This window comes from Scyliorhinus torazame, chromosome 14, assembly GCF_047496885.1.
Source record: "Scyliorhinus torazame isolate Kashiwa2021f chromosome 14, sScyTor2.1, whole genome shotgun sequence".
NCBI classification, from domain to species: domain Eukaryota; kingdom Metazoa; phylum Chordata; class Chondrichthyes; order Carcharhiniformes; family Scyliorhinidae; genus Scyliorhinus; species Scyliorhinus torazame.
Genome location: NC_092720.1, coordinates 85926969 through 85939875, shown reverse-complemented (window position 1 = coordinate 85939875; position 12907 = coordinate 85926969). Strand labels below are relative to the sequence as shown.

Below are 12907 nucleotides of genomic sequence, written 5' to 3'. Positions count from 1 at the left end.
AGCGTAGTGGCCCACCTTGCCACAGCGTAGGCAATGTCGGGTTCTTGCGGGACATTGCCGCTTTAAATGTGCAGCTCCACAGTTGCCGCACGTCGTGACGTCATGTCATTCGTTGCGCCACTGCACATGCGCAGTTCGGTCTTGCGTCGAGCGCGCCTGCGCATCACGTCCTTCAGTGTTGCCGTAGGTTTTGGCGTGCACAAGCGCGGGAGGCCTCGAAAAGCGCGCGAAACGGCCGCCCTTGTCCGGGCCGGGAGGAACTCGATCGCCTGGACCCGTTCGGCCTCGTGGGGCACCTGGCTCGCTGGTCCGGTCGCGTAGGACCCCCTCCGCTCCGATTCGGTCGCCTGAAATTGAGCATAGCGGCTAGTCGCGTTCTCGTGCAGGACACAGGCTTCGATTGCAGAGGATAAGTTTAGGCCTTTTATTTTTAAAAGCTGCTGGCGTAGGGTGGCCGAGGCGACCCCAAAAACGATCTGGTCCCGGATCATGGACTCTGAGGTGGTGTCGTAACCGCAGGACTGCGCGAGTATGCGGAGATGCGTCAGGAATAATTGAAAGAGCTCATCCTTACCTTGCAGGCGCTGCTGGAAGACATACCTCTCAAAGCTCTCGTTGACCTCAACGTTGAAGTGTTGGTCGAGCTTGAGGAGGACCGTCTTGTATTTAGATTTGTCCTCGCCTTCCGCGAACACCAGGGAGTTGTAGACATGGATGGCGTGCTGCCCTGCGGTGGTGAGGAGGATGGCGATCTTTCTTTTGTCCGAGGCGCTCTCTTTTTCATTGGCTTCCAGAAAGAGTTCGAAACGCCGTTTGAACAAAGTCAAATTTACAGCAAGGTTCCCAGCGACTTGCAACGGCTGCGGTGTGTTGACGGTGTCCATGGCGCAGGATGGCAGATTTGTGGGTCGGTATTAATTCACTTCTGGTACCATGATGTGTTGGGTACTCTGAGACACAGACGAACCAACACGGTTGCGAATGGTACAACGCAGTTTTATTTCATTTAACTATTGACATAGTTAACTCTGGTACTCAGCACATGGTGACTGTCTGAATGGCTGGCAATGAGGTCTGTGCCCTGAGCTGTCTCCTGCTGGACTGCCCAGGAAGTGTCATGTTCCTTGTTTTGTACTGTGTATGCTCTTGTCTGTGATTGGCTGTCGTGTTGTGTGTGCTAATTGATCCGTTGATCTGTCCATCATTATGTATGTATGCATGTGCTGTGATGTTCACTTGAATATCATGACATAATCCTCGGCCTGGACTTCCAGTGCAACCTCCAGAGCCTAACTCTGAAATTCGGCGGGCCCTTACCACCCCTTACTGTGCGCGGCCTCGCGACCCTAAAGGTCGACCCACCTGCCCTCTTTGCCAATCTAACTCCAGATTGCAAACCCGTCGCCACCAGGAGCAGACGGTACAGCATCCAGGACAAGACCTCCATCAGGTCCGAAGTCCAGCGGCTGCTTCCGGAAGGCATCATCGAGGCCAGCAACAGCCCTTGGAGAGCTCAAATGGTAGTAGTTAAAACTGGGGAGAAACACCGAATGGTTGTGGACTACAGCCAGACCATCAACTGGTACCCGCAGCCCGACGCGTACCCCCTCCCACGCATATCTGACATGGTTAACCAGATTGCGCAGTCCCGGGTCTTCTCAACGGTAGACCTAATATCCGCCTACCACCAGCAGCCCATCCGTAAATCGGACCGTCCATACACCGCCTTCGAGGCAGACGGCCGCCTATACCACTTCCTTAGGGTCCCCTTCGGCGTCACAAACGGAGTCTCGGTCTTCCAAAGGGAGATGGACCGAATGGTCGACCGGTACGTGTTGCGGGCCACCTTTCCGTACCTAGACAATGTCACCATCTGCGGCCATGATCAGCAGCACCACGACGCCAACCTTGCTAAATTTCTCCACACCGCTACTCTCCTAAACCTCACTTACAACAAGGAGAAGTGCGTGTTCAGCACAAACCTGCCTGGGGTTCTTTTCGTACTACGCTCAGTGGGTCCAAACTATGCGGACAAGGCCCGCCCACTCATAGAGTCCACCCAGTTTCCCCTGACGGCCGAGGCCCAACAGACCTTCGCCCGGATCAGAGCTGATATTGCCAAGGCCAAAGTGCACGCTGTAGATGAGACACTGCCCTTCCAAGTAGAAAGCGACGCATCAGATGTCGCCCTTGCCGCCACCCTCAATCAGGCAGGCAGGCGCGTGGCATTCTTTTCCCGCACCCTTCATGCCTCAGACATTCGGCACTCATCCATCAAAAAGGAGTCCCAAGCTATCGTTGAAGCTGTTCAGCATTGGAGGCATTACCAGGCCAGCAGGAGATTCACTCTCCTCACTGACCAATGTTCGGTAGCCTTCATGTTCAACAACACACAGCAGGGCAAGATCAAAAATGATAAAATCTTGCGGTGGAGAATCGAGCTCTCCACCTATAATTACGAGATTATGTATCGCCCCAGCAAACTCACGAACCTCCAGACGCCCTATCATGAGGTACATGTGCCACCGCACAGGTAGACCGACTCAGGGCCCTGCACGACAGCCTTTGTCACCCAGGAGTCACACGGTTGTACCACTTCATTAAGGCCCAAATTCTGCCCTACTATGTTGAGGAAGTAAGGACAGTCACCAGGGACTGCCAGGTCTGTGCGGAGTGCAAGCCGCACTTCTACCGGCCGGACCACGCGCGCCTGGTGAAGGCCTCCCACCCCTTTGAACGCCTCAGCGTGGATTTCAAAGACCCCCTCCCCTCCATCGACCATCACACACATTGTCTCAGTGTGATCTACGAATACTCCAGATTCCCCTTTGCCATCCCATGCCCCGACATGACGTCTGCCACTGTCATTAAAACCCTCAACACAATCTTCACTCTGTTCGGTTTCCCCGCCTTCATCCACAGTGACAGCCCATGAACGTCTTTTTGCCTTCCCCAGGAAGTCCATATCCGGGGTGTCGCTCCCTACTTGGCTCGCAGATCCGGGAACCGTGCTTCTCTGTAAGCATGTCCAACTCCACAAGGCGGACCCGTTGGTGGAGAGGGTGCACTTGCTCCACGCAAACCCCAGTACTCCTACATGGCGTTCCCCGACGGCAGCCAGGATACTGTCTCCCTCAGGGACCTGGCACCAGCAGGTTCCACCCCCACACCCCCTCCGCCCCCGGCGCCTCCCTCCCCTCTCCCATCGCTCCCAACAGCACCCCCTCAGGACGATCCGTCCCCCCCTGCCCACGCCCGACGATGAAGAGGATTTCGGCACGCTCCCGGAGTCACCATCGACCAGATCAGCACCAACATCGCCGACACCACTGCGTCGCTCCCAGAGGAACATCTAAACTTCTGACCGGTCCACCGGACATCAAAGGACATTTGTTTGCTCAAATCTTGTAAATATTAACTCATTGTTGTATATAGTTACCTACCACCCCCGCCGGACTCAATTTTTAACAGGGGGTGAATGTGGTAAACCACTGTTGCACCTGTATTAGGTGATGTACGGTAGGACCTGCACTACAGGTTCGCCGGGAGTCCCTGCATGCTAGCTCCACCCAGGAGGCGGGGTATAAATATGCATGTCCTCCAGCCAGCAGCCATTTCGCCAGCTGCTGTGGGAGGCCACACATCTGATAGCAATAAAGCCTCAGTTGGATTCAATTATCGTCCTTGTCCAATTGATCGTGCCTCAATGTACGATCCCCAACCGGAAACCATGGTTTAATTGGGTGATTGACTCCCTAATGAAGGACAGGTCTGAGGCGTTCAAACCAGGCGATCCCAACCTATCCAGGAAATCCAGGTACAACCACCGCAATGTCATCAGGGATGCCAAGAGATAATATCAGGCCAAGCTGGAGTCACAGACTAACGTCATGGACTCTTGTTGGTTGTGGCAAGGCTTAAACAACATAACGGGTTACGAAGCGAAGCTGAGCAGAATCTCTGGCATCAGCGCACCCGCCCCGATAAACTCAATGCATTCTAAGCTCGGTTCGAGCAGGAAACCACCAAACTGCTGTCAACTGCCCCAGCAGCCCCGGACACACCCAAAGCCACAGTCACAGCTTCCAAAGTCAGATCGGCCTTCTTGAAAGTGAACCCTCGGAAGGTGACGGGTCCGGACGGGATCCTGGTTGTGCACTCAGATCCTGCGCGGACCAGCTGGCAGAAGTGTTTGTGGACATCTTCAACCTCTTCCTACTCCTTTCCAAGGTTCCCACCTGCTTCAAAAGGACCGCCATCATAACGGTGCCAAAGAAAAACAAGGCAACATGCCTCAAAGACTATCGTCCGGTGCCCTTGACATCGATTGTAATGAAGTGCTTCGAGAGGTTGGTCATGAGGCACATCACCTCCATACTCCCAGAATGCCTTGATCCACTGCAATTTGCATACCACCACAATCAGTCCACAGCAGCCCCCATCTCCCTGGCCTTACACTCATACCTGGAGCATCTCGACAGCAAGGACTCCTACATCCGACTCCTATTTATTGACTGGAGCTCCGCCTTCAACACCATAATTCCAGACAAGCTCATATCAAAGCTCCAAAACCGAGCACTTGGCTCCTCACTCTGCAACTGGATCCTTGACTTTCTGACCCATAGACCACAATCAGTAAGAATAAACAACAACACCTCCTCCACAATAGTCCTCAATACCGGGGCTCCGCAAGGCTGCGTACTTTGCCCCCTACTCTACTCCCTGTACACACACGACTGTGTGGCAAAAGTTGGCTCCAACTCCATCTACAGGTTTGCTGATGACATACTGTAGTGGGTCGGATCACAAACAACGATGATTCAGAATACAGGAGGGAGGTAGAGAACCTAGTGGAGTGGTGCAATGACAACAATCTCTCCCTCAATGTCAGCAAAACTAAAGAGCTGGTCATTGACTTCAGGAAGCAAAGTATCATACGCACCCCTGTCTGCATCAATGGGCTGAGGTGGAAATGGTTGACAGCTTCAAATTCCGAGGTGTGCACATCACCAACAATCCTGGTCACCCACATCGACGCTACTACCAAGAAAGCACAACAGCGCCTATACTTTCTCAGGAAACTAAGGAAATTCGGCATGTCCACATTGACACTTGCCAACTTTTACAGATGCACCATAGAAAGCATCCCATCAGGCTGCATCACAGCCTGGTATGGCAACTGCTCAGCCCAAGGCAGTAAGAAACTACAGAGAGCCATGAACACCGCCCAGTCCATCACACCAACCCACCTCCCATCCATTGATTCTGATTTCACCTCCCGCTGCCTGGGGAAAGCAGGCAGCATAATCAAAGACCCCTCCCAACCGGCTTATTCGCTCTTCCAAGTTCTTCCATCAGGCAGGAGATATAAAAGTCTGAGAACACGCACTAACTTATTCAAAAACTGCTTCTTCCCCACTGTTACCAGACTCCTAAACCACCTTCTTATGGACTGATCTGATCTCCTCACATATCTTCTCTACTGAGTAGTATAACACTCCTGTAGGCTTCATTTGATGCCTGTGTCTATGTATTTACATTGTGTATTTTATGTTTGCCCTATGTACTTTCTTTTCATGTATGAAATGATCTGTCTTAACTGTACGCAGAACAATACTTTTCACTGTACCTCAGTACACGTGACAATAAACAAATCCAATCCAATCTCCAGGCATGCACTTTTCGGGTGATGATCATCCCTGGTGACCTTAGATGGAAGACAGCTACTGGTGAATGTGACTCGATCGATTGACAGGGAAAGTGAGAGATGTGCCAGAGGTCGAGTTGAAGAGAACTTTGGAGCTCTGCCACTCGTCTGTAAGGAATAATGCGAGTGCTTGTGGTTTTGTAAGATGTATCTTTGTTACCTCGAGTATTTAAAGTGAAATGTACCTTTTATTTGAAATAAAATTTGACTGTTAATTTATGCTTAAGTCTGATTTATGTGATAGAAAAAATACAAATCTCTTCATTTGATGGTCTTGTGGTAAATTTAGTTATTTTTGTTCATGTTCCTCCATCTGCAGTCTGTTCTGTGAAATTCAGGAGCCATCCACCAGCCATGCTGTGGCCACAGGGTAGCACTAAAAAAGAACACAAGATCAGGTACAGCGAGCCACGAGACAGGCATTAAGGAGATGCTTAAGTGTAAACAATTCAGTTTTGTATCAATTATTGAATGTATTGTTGGAAAAAGATGTGGATTTTTTTAATTTGGTGACTTTAATTTCTGAAATTTGGTCAAGAGGACACAATGATGGTATGCAACAGATAGATTTAAAGTGGAGAATATATGAATCAACTGTGATGATGAGAAAATATCTGAGCATGCAGCCTCCCAGGGATAGCCTGTCCAGAGAAAAGGGGACTGGATGCCTCCTCTCTGCTTTCAGCTCCACCTCCTCCTCCCTCCATCTCATACCCATGGAGGCCTGCAGATGTTTCATGGCAGCAAGGTTGTGGAAGACGCAGCAAACCACCTTGACTTTGGACACCCATTCTGGTAATAATGGAAGAGTACCCCCACACCCCCTCTACCACTGATTCAGGCAGTAAAACCATGTCATTAATGTTGTAAGCCAAGAAATAATGAGGACTTGTGAGAAGGCAACAACGGTAATCATGGGTGATTTTAATATGCACATTGACTGGATTAATCAAATTGGAAATGTAGCCTTGAGGGAGATTTCATAGAGTGCATGAGGGATTATTTCTTAGAACAATATGTTATGGAGCCAACCAGGGAGCAGGCTATTCTAGATTAAGTATTAAGTAGCGAAGAAGGATTATACCGTAAATGGTAAAACTCTTAGGAATATAGAAAGTCAGAGGGATCTGGGCGAGCAGGTCCACAGATCTTTGAATGTGGCAACGCAGGTGGACAAGGTAGTCAAGAAAGCATACGATGCTTACCTTCATTGGACGGGGCATCGAGTATAAAAACTGGCAAGTCATACTACAGTTGTATAGAACCTTGGTAACGCCGCACTTGGAATATTGCGCACAATTTTGCTCGCCACACTACCAGAATGATGTGGAGGCTTTGGAGAGGGTGCAGAGGAAGTTGACCAGGATGTTGCCTGTTCTGGAGGGTGTTAGCTATGTGGAGAGGCTGAATAGACTCGGACTGTTTTCATTAAAAAGATGGAGGTTGAGGGGTGATCTGCTAGAGGTCTACAAGATTATGAGGGGCATGGATAGAGTGGATGGGCAGGCACTCTTTCCCAGGGTGGAGGGGTCAGTCACCAGCGGGCATAGGTTTAAGGTCTGTGGGGAAAGGTTTAGAGGAGATGTGCGAGGCAGGTTTTTTACGCGTAGAGTGGTGAGTGCCTGGAACACGTTGCCAGGGGAGGTTGTGGAAGCAGATACATTAACGGCGTTCAAAAGGCATCTTGACAAACATGGATAGGATGGGTATAGAGGGATACGGCACAAGGAAGTGTTGAGGGTATGGCAAAGATTGGTATCATGACCGGTACAGGCTTGGAGAGCGGAAGGGCCTGTTCCTGTGCTGTATTGCTCTTTGTATTCTTTGTAAAGGTTGGTAAATAATCTTGTTGTTAAGGATCCTCTTGGAAGGAGTGATCACAGCATGGTAGAATTTCAAATTCAGACTGAGCAAGAGAAGACAGACTGCCATACTAGAGTTTTAACATTGGGCAGAGGTAATTATACAGGCCTGAGGAAAGAGTTGGTCCAAGTAGACTGGGCATAGATAATTGAGGGTAGGACAGTTGAGGAACTATAGCGGATATTCAGGTATATATTAACTGCCACTCAATTAAGGAAGAGGGGTTGTAAAAGGGATAAAAATGTTCTATGGCTAAACAAGGAAGTCAAGGAAGATATAACGGCAAACCTAAGGCGTACCATACTGTAACAGCTAGTGGTAAACTGGAGGATTGGGAGAACTTGAAGGTTCAGCAAAAGGCTATCAAAATAAAATCAAAAGAGCTATGATGAACTACAAAAGGAAACTAGCAGAAAACAGAAACACTGATACCAAAAGCTTCTACAAGTATATAAAGAGGAAGAGAATAGCTTAAGTAAATGTTGGCACTTTAGAGGATGATACTGGTGAGGTAATAATGGGAACACAGAGACGGCGGAGGCATTGAACCAATATTTTGCCTCTGTCTTCATGGTAGAAGATAATAAAAACTTTCCAAAAACTACACTTAATGCAGAGGGGCTTGGTGCAATAAACATCACTAGGGAGACGGTATTGAATAAATTGATGTGATTAAAGGCAGATAGTCTCTGGGACTTGATGGCCTTCACCCTAGGGTATTAAGGGAGGTGAGAGCAGTGATAGTGGATGCATCGGTTATGATATTTCAGCATTCACTGAATTGTAGAAGGGTCTCGGTGGATTGGAAACATGCTAATGTGATGCTCCTATCCAAAAAGGGAGAGAGAGGAAAAAATTAGGAGACTATAGACCGATTAGCTTGACCTTGGTGGTGGAGAAGTTGCTGGAATCCATTATTAAGGAGGAGATGACTGAACATTTGGAAAGACAAAACTCAATCCACCATTGTCAGCATGGTTTTATAAAGGGTAAGTCATGCATGACAAATTTGCTTGAGTTCTTTGAGGACAGAACCAGCAAGGTGGATAATGGAGAACCTGTGGATGGGGTATATCCAGACCTCCAGAAGGCATTTGACAAGGTGCCGCATAAAAGATAGATCCAGAAGGTGAGATTGCAGGGAATTGGGGGTAGGACACTAGATTAGATTGAGGATTGGCTGACTGACAGAAAACAGAGGGTTGGGATAAACGGGTCCTTCTCTGGATGGCGAACTGTAACTAACGGGGTGCCGCAGGCGTCAGTCCTCGGACTTCAACTGTTTACAATTTATATAAATGATCTGCAAGCAGGGACAGAGTGTAACATAGCAAAACTTGCGTATGATACTAAAATAGGTGAGAAAGTAGGCAGTGAAGAGGAGATGAAAACTTTACAGATGGATATCGATAGTCTAGGAGTTTGGGCCAAACTTTGGCAGATGGAGTTTAATGTCGATAAGTGTGAGGTTATCCATTTGGGCTGAAAAAATGGAAAGCCAAGTTATTACCTAAATGGAAAGCAGATTCAAAATTCAACTGGGCAGAGGTATCTGGGTGTCTTTGTTCATGGATGGCAGGTATGCAAGTACAGCATGTAATAAAAAAGGCAAATGGAATGTTAGAATTTATTGCAAAACAACTGGAAAAAAAAGTAGAGAAGTGATTTTTCAAGGGTGTTAGTGAGACCACATCTGGAGCACTGTGTCAGGTTTGGTCTCCTTATTTGAGGAAGGATGTGGTGGCATTGGTGGCAGTTCAGAGGAGTTTCATCAGATTGATACCGGGTATGAAGAGGTTGACATATGAGGAGAGATGAAATGATTTGGGCTTAGACTCGTTGGAGTTTAGAAGAATGAGGGGATCTGATCGGGGTATATAAAATACTGAAATGACCGATAAAATAAATGTAGTCCAAATGTTTCCCCTTGTGGGGCAATCTAGAATGAGAGGTCACAGATATAGTTTGAGAGGCGATGGATTTAGGATTGAGATGAGGAGGAACTACTTCTCACAGAGAGTGGTGAATTTGTGGAACTCGTTGCCCCATAGTGCGGTGGAATCAGAGTCATTAAATGGTTTCAAGAAGGAGATAGATATATTTCTGATAGAAATGGCTCAAGGGATATGAGAAACAGTTAGGGAGGTGGATTTGAGACCAGGAAGAGATCAGACACTATCTAATTGAATGGAGGAGCAGGCTCGAAGGGCCGAATTGCCCTATGTTCCAATATTCCTAATGTCATTACATGAAAGGCTATGGGCCCAGTACTGGAAACGGGGATTAGTATAGATTTAATGTAGTTTTGTTGGTGCAGACTGGATGATCGAAGGTCCTGTTCTGTATGACTATGACCAAATGCTCTTCAAATTTACCATTCAGCAGGAGAGCACTTTGGAGCAGATCAGTGTGAACCTGTAAGGTCAAGCCTAATAGATGTACTGCATGTGCAGACAAGTGTGCATTCAGACTCTGTGTGGTGGTCTCCCCTGTGTACAGGGGCTGATATGAGTGTAGCATTGGATGGTACACATAACCTGGTGCTCTGTCCCTGGAAAGGATATCCAACCCATCATGCCTGAGATGGACTGCTCTAATCTCTCTGCCGTTCTGGTGAGTTTATTTTTAATGCTTTTCAGTGAATCTTGCCCTGGAGGGTATGGTTCAGATGGTTGGTGTGGGGGGTGCGGGGTGGAGAAAGAACTCATTAGCACTGTAGCTTCTCTTGTTTCTGGGCACATTCAGGTCATTTCATTAAAAGAAAATGCTTCGACATCATTTTTTTCAAGTGGACAATCTCTCTCAATGCCACAACAGGGTAAAAACAGTTTTCCAACAAGACTCCCATCCCAAATGAAAAATAGGAATGATGCTTGGAACTTAATATATTGTGTTCTCTAAGACTCTGAAGTTTCATATTGATGAACATTTCTGTAGTTTTTTGCTGTTCCACATTTCATTGCCATTTGTTAAACTTGAAAATTAGATTGTGAAACCGGATGCAAACTCAACCTGATCTGTGATGATCTGCTGCAGGAGTCATCTTCTCGTTTTAGTCATTTAGTCCAGGAGATTATCATCGATTATCATAGAATTTGCAGTGCAGAAGGAGGCCACCAGGCCCATCGAGTCTGCACCGGCTCTTGGAAAGAGCACCCTACCCAAGGTCCACACCTCCACCCTAGCCCCACAACCCAGCAACCCCACCCAACACTAAGGGCAATTTTGGACACTAAGGGCAATTTATCACGGCCAATCCACCTAACCTGCACATCTTTGGACTGTGGGAGGAAACCGGAGCACCCGGAGGAAACCCACGCACACACGGGGAGGACGTGCAGACTCCGCACAGACTGTGACCCAAGCCGGAATCGAACCTGGGACCCTGGAGCTGTGAAGCAATTGTGCTATCCACAATGCTACCGAGATAGATCAAGACTTCACACTTTTTAAATGAAAAATTAAATAAAAATCGCTTATTGTCCCAAGTAGGCTTCAAATGAAGTTACTGTGAAAAGCCCCTCGTCGCCACATTCTGGCACCTCTTCGGGGAGGCAGGTACGGGAATTGAACCGTGCTGCTGGCCTGCCATGGTCTGCTTTAAAAGCCAACTATTTAGCCCTGTGCTGAACCAGCCCTAGATGAATATTGCTGGCACTGCCATGTTGATAAATGCCGCAAGCCCTTCCTTAAAAGGGGCAAGACAATTGCAAGTTCACAATCTAAGAAATTGGTGGCCATAGATTCCAACAGTACGATTACATTTAGTTAAAATTAAGGTAAAATTCCCATTTACTAAACTCATGCTCTACAATTGAAGATTAGAACTTTAGGTGAAAGAGATTTTGGATTTTGATTTATTGTCGCATGTACCGAGGTGCAGTGAAAATTATTATTCTGCATACAGTCCAGACAGATCGTTCCATTCATGAAAAACATAGGACATACGATAAATACACAATGTAAGTACATATAATAGACATCGGGTGAAGCATACGGAGTATAGTGCTACAACAGTAGAGAAGATGGGTAAAGAGATCAGTTCAGTCCAAAAGAGGGTCATTCAGGAGTCTGTCAACAACGGGAAAGAAACTGTTTTTGAATCTGTTAGTGCGTGACCTCAGACTTTTGTATCTCCTGCCCGATGGAAGAGTGAATAACTCGGGTGGGAGGAGTCTTTGATTATGCTGCATGCCCAAGACAGCGGAAGGTGTAGACAGAGTCAATGGATCGGAGGCGGGTTCATGTGATGAACTGGGCTGTGTTCATGGCTCTTTGTAGTTTCTTGGGTGGAGCAGTTGGCATTCCAAGCTGTGATGCAGCCAGATAGGATGTTTTCTATGGTGAATCTGTAAATATTGGTAAAAGTCAATGTGCACATGCCGAATTTCCTTTGTTCCCTGAGGAAGTATAGGCGCTATTGTGCTTTTTTGGCCTTAGCATCGATGTGGGTGGATCAGGACAGATTGTTGGTGATTGCGCACCCAGGAATTTGAAGCTGTCAACCATCTCCACCTCGGCAGGCAGACAGGAGTGTGTACGGTACTTTGTTTCCTGAAGTCAATGATCAGCTCCTTAGTTTTACTGACATTGAGGGAGAGATTGTTGTCATGACCCTATGCCATGAGGTTCTCTATCTCCCTTCTGTACTCTGACTCATCGTTGTTTGAGATCCAATCCACTACTCTTGTGTCGTCGGCAAACTTCTAGATGGAGTTGGAGCCAAATTTTGCCACACAGTTGTGTGTGTACAAGATGTATAGTAGGGGGCTAAGTATGCAATCTTGCAGGGGATGTGTTGTTGTTTATCCGTAAGTTGTGTTCTATGGGTCAGGAAGTTGAGGATCCTGTTGCCGAGGGAGGAGCCAAGTCCTAGGTTTTGGAGTTTTGATATGAGCTTAGCTAGCATTATGGTGTTGAAGGCAGAGCTATAATCAATGAATAGGAGTCTGAGGTAGGTATCCTTGTTGTTGAGATGCTCCAGGGATGAGTGTAGGGCCAGGAAGATAGCATCTGCTTTGGACCGGTTGTCGCGCTTTGCGAATTGCAGTGGATCAAGATATGACTGAAATATATTTTAAAATATTATCTTGCAAAATAAAAGAAAGCAATGAACAATGAAAGAATTAATGTGTTGATGGAATTAATCATAGAATCCCTCCAGTGCAAAGGAGGCCATTCGGCCCATCGAATCAGCACTGACCCACCAGTACCCCACCCGATCCCCGTAACCGACCTAACCTTTGGACACTAAGGGCAATTTTACCATGGCCAATCCACCAACCTGTACAACTTTGGACTGTGAGAGGAAACGGGACCACCCGGAGGAAACCCACG

General features: G+C 47.5%; 1 long non-coding RNA gene across 4 annotated transcripts in view; it reads right to left on the bottom strand.

Annotated features, from left to right (window-relative positions):
• The window catches only part of LOC140389314 (uncharacterized), a 144138-nt gene that overhangs the window by 52163 nt on the left and 79068 nt on the right, over nucleotides 1–12907 (bottom strand). The window contains exon 3 of one of the 4 annotated variants that reach the window (XR_011934339.1): nucleotides 5924–6083. The exons of 2 other annotated variants lie outside the window; for them this stretch is intronic. This is a non-coding gene — a long non-coding RNA (uncharacterized lncRNA). Of the gene's footprint in view, nucleotides 1–5923; nucleotides 6084–11438; nucleotides 12636–12907 lie in introns of those variants that run through there. One more of the 4 variants, XR_011934340.1, reaches the window with a different exon arrangement.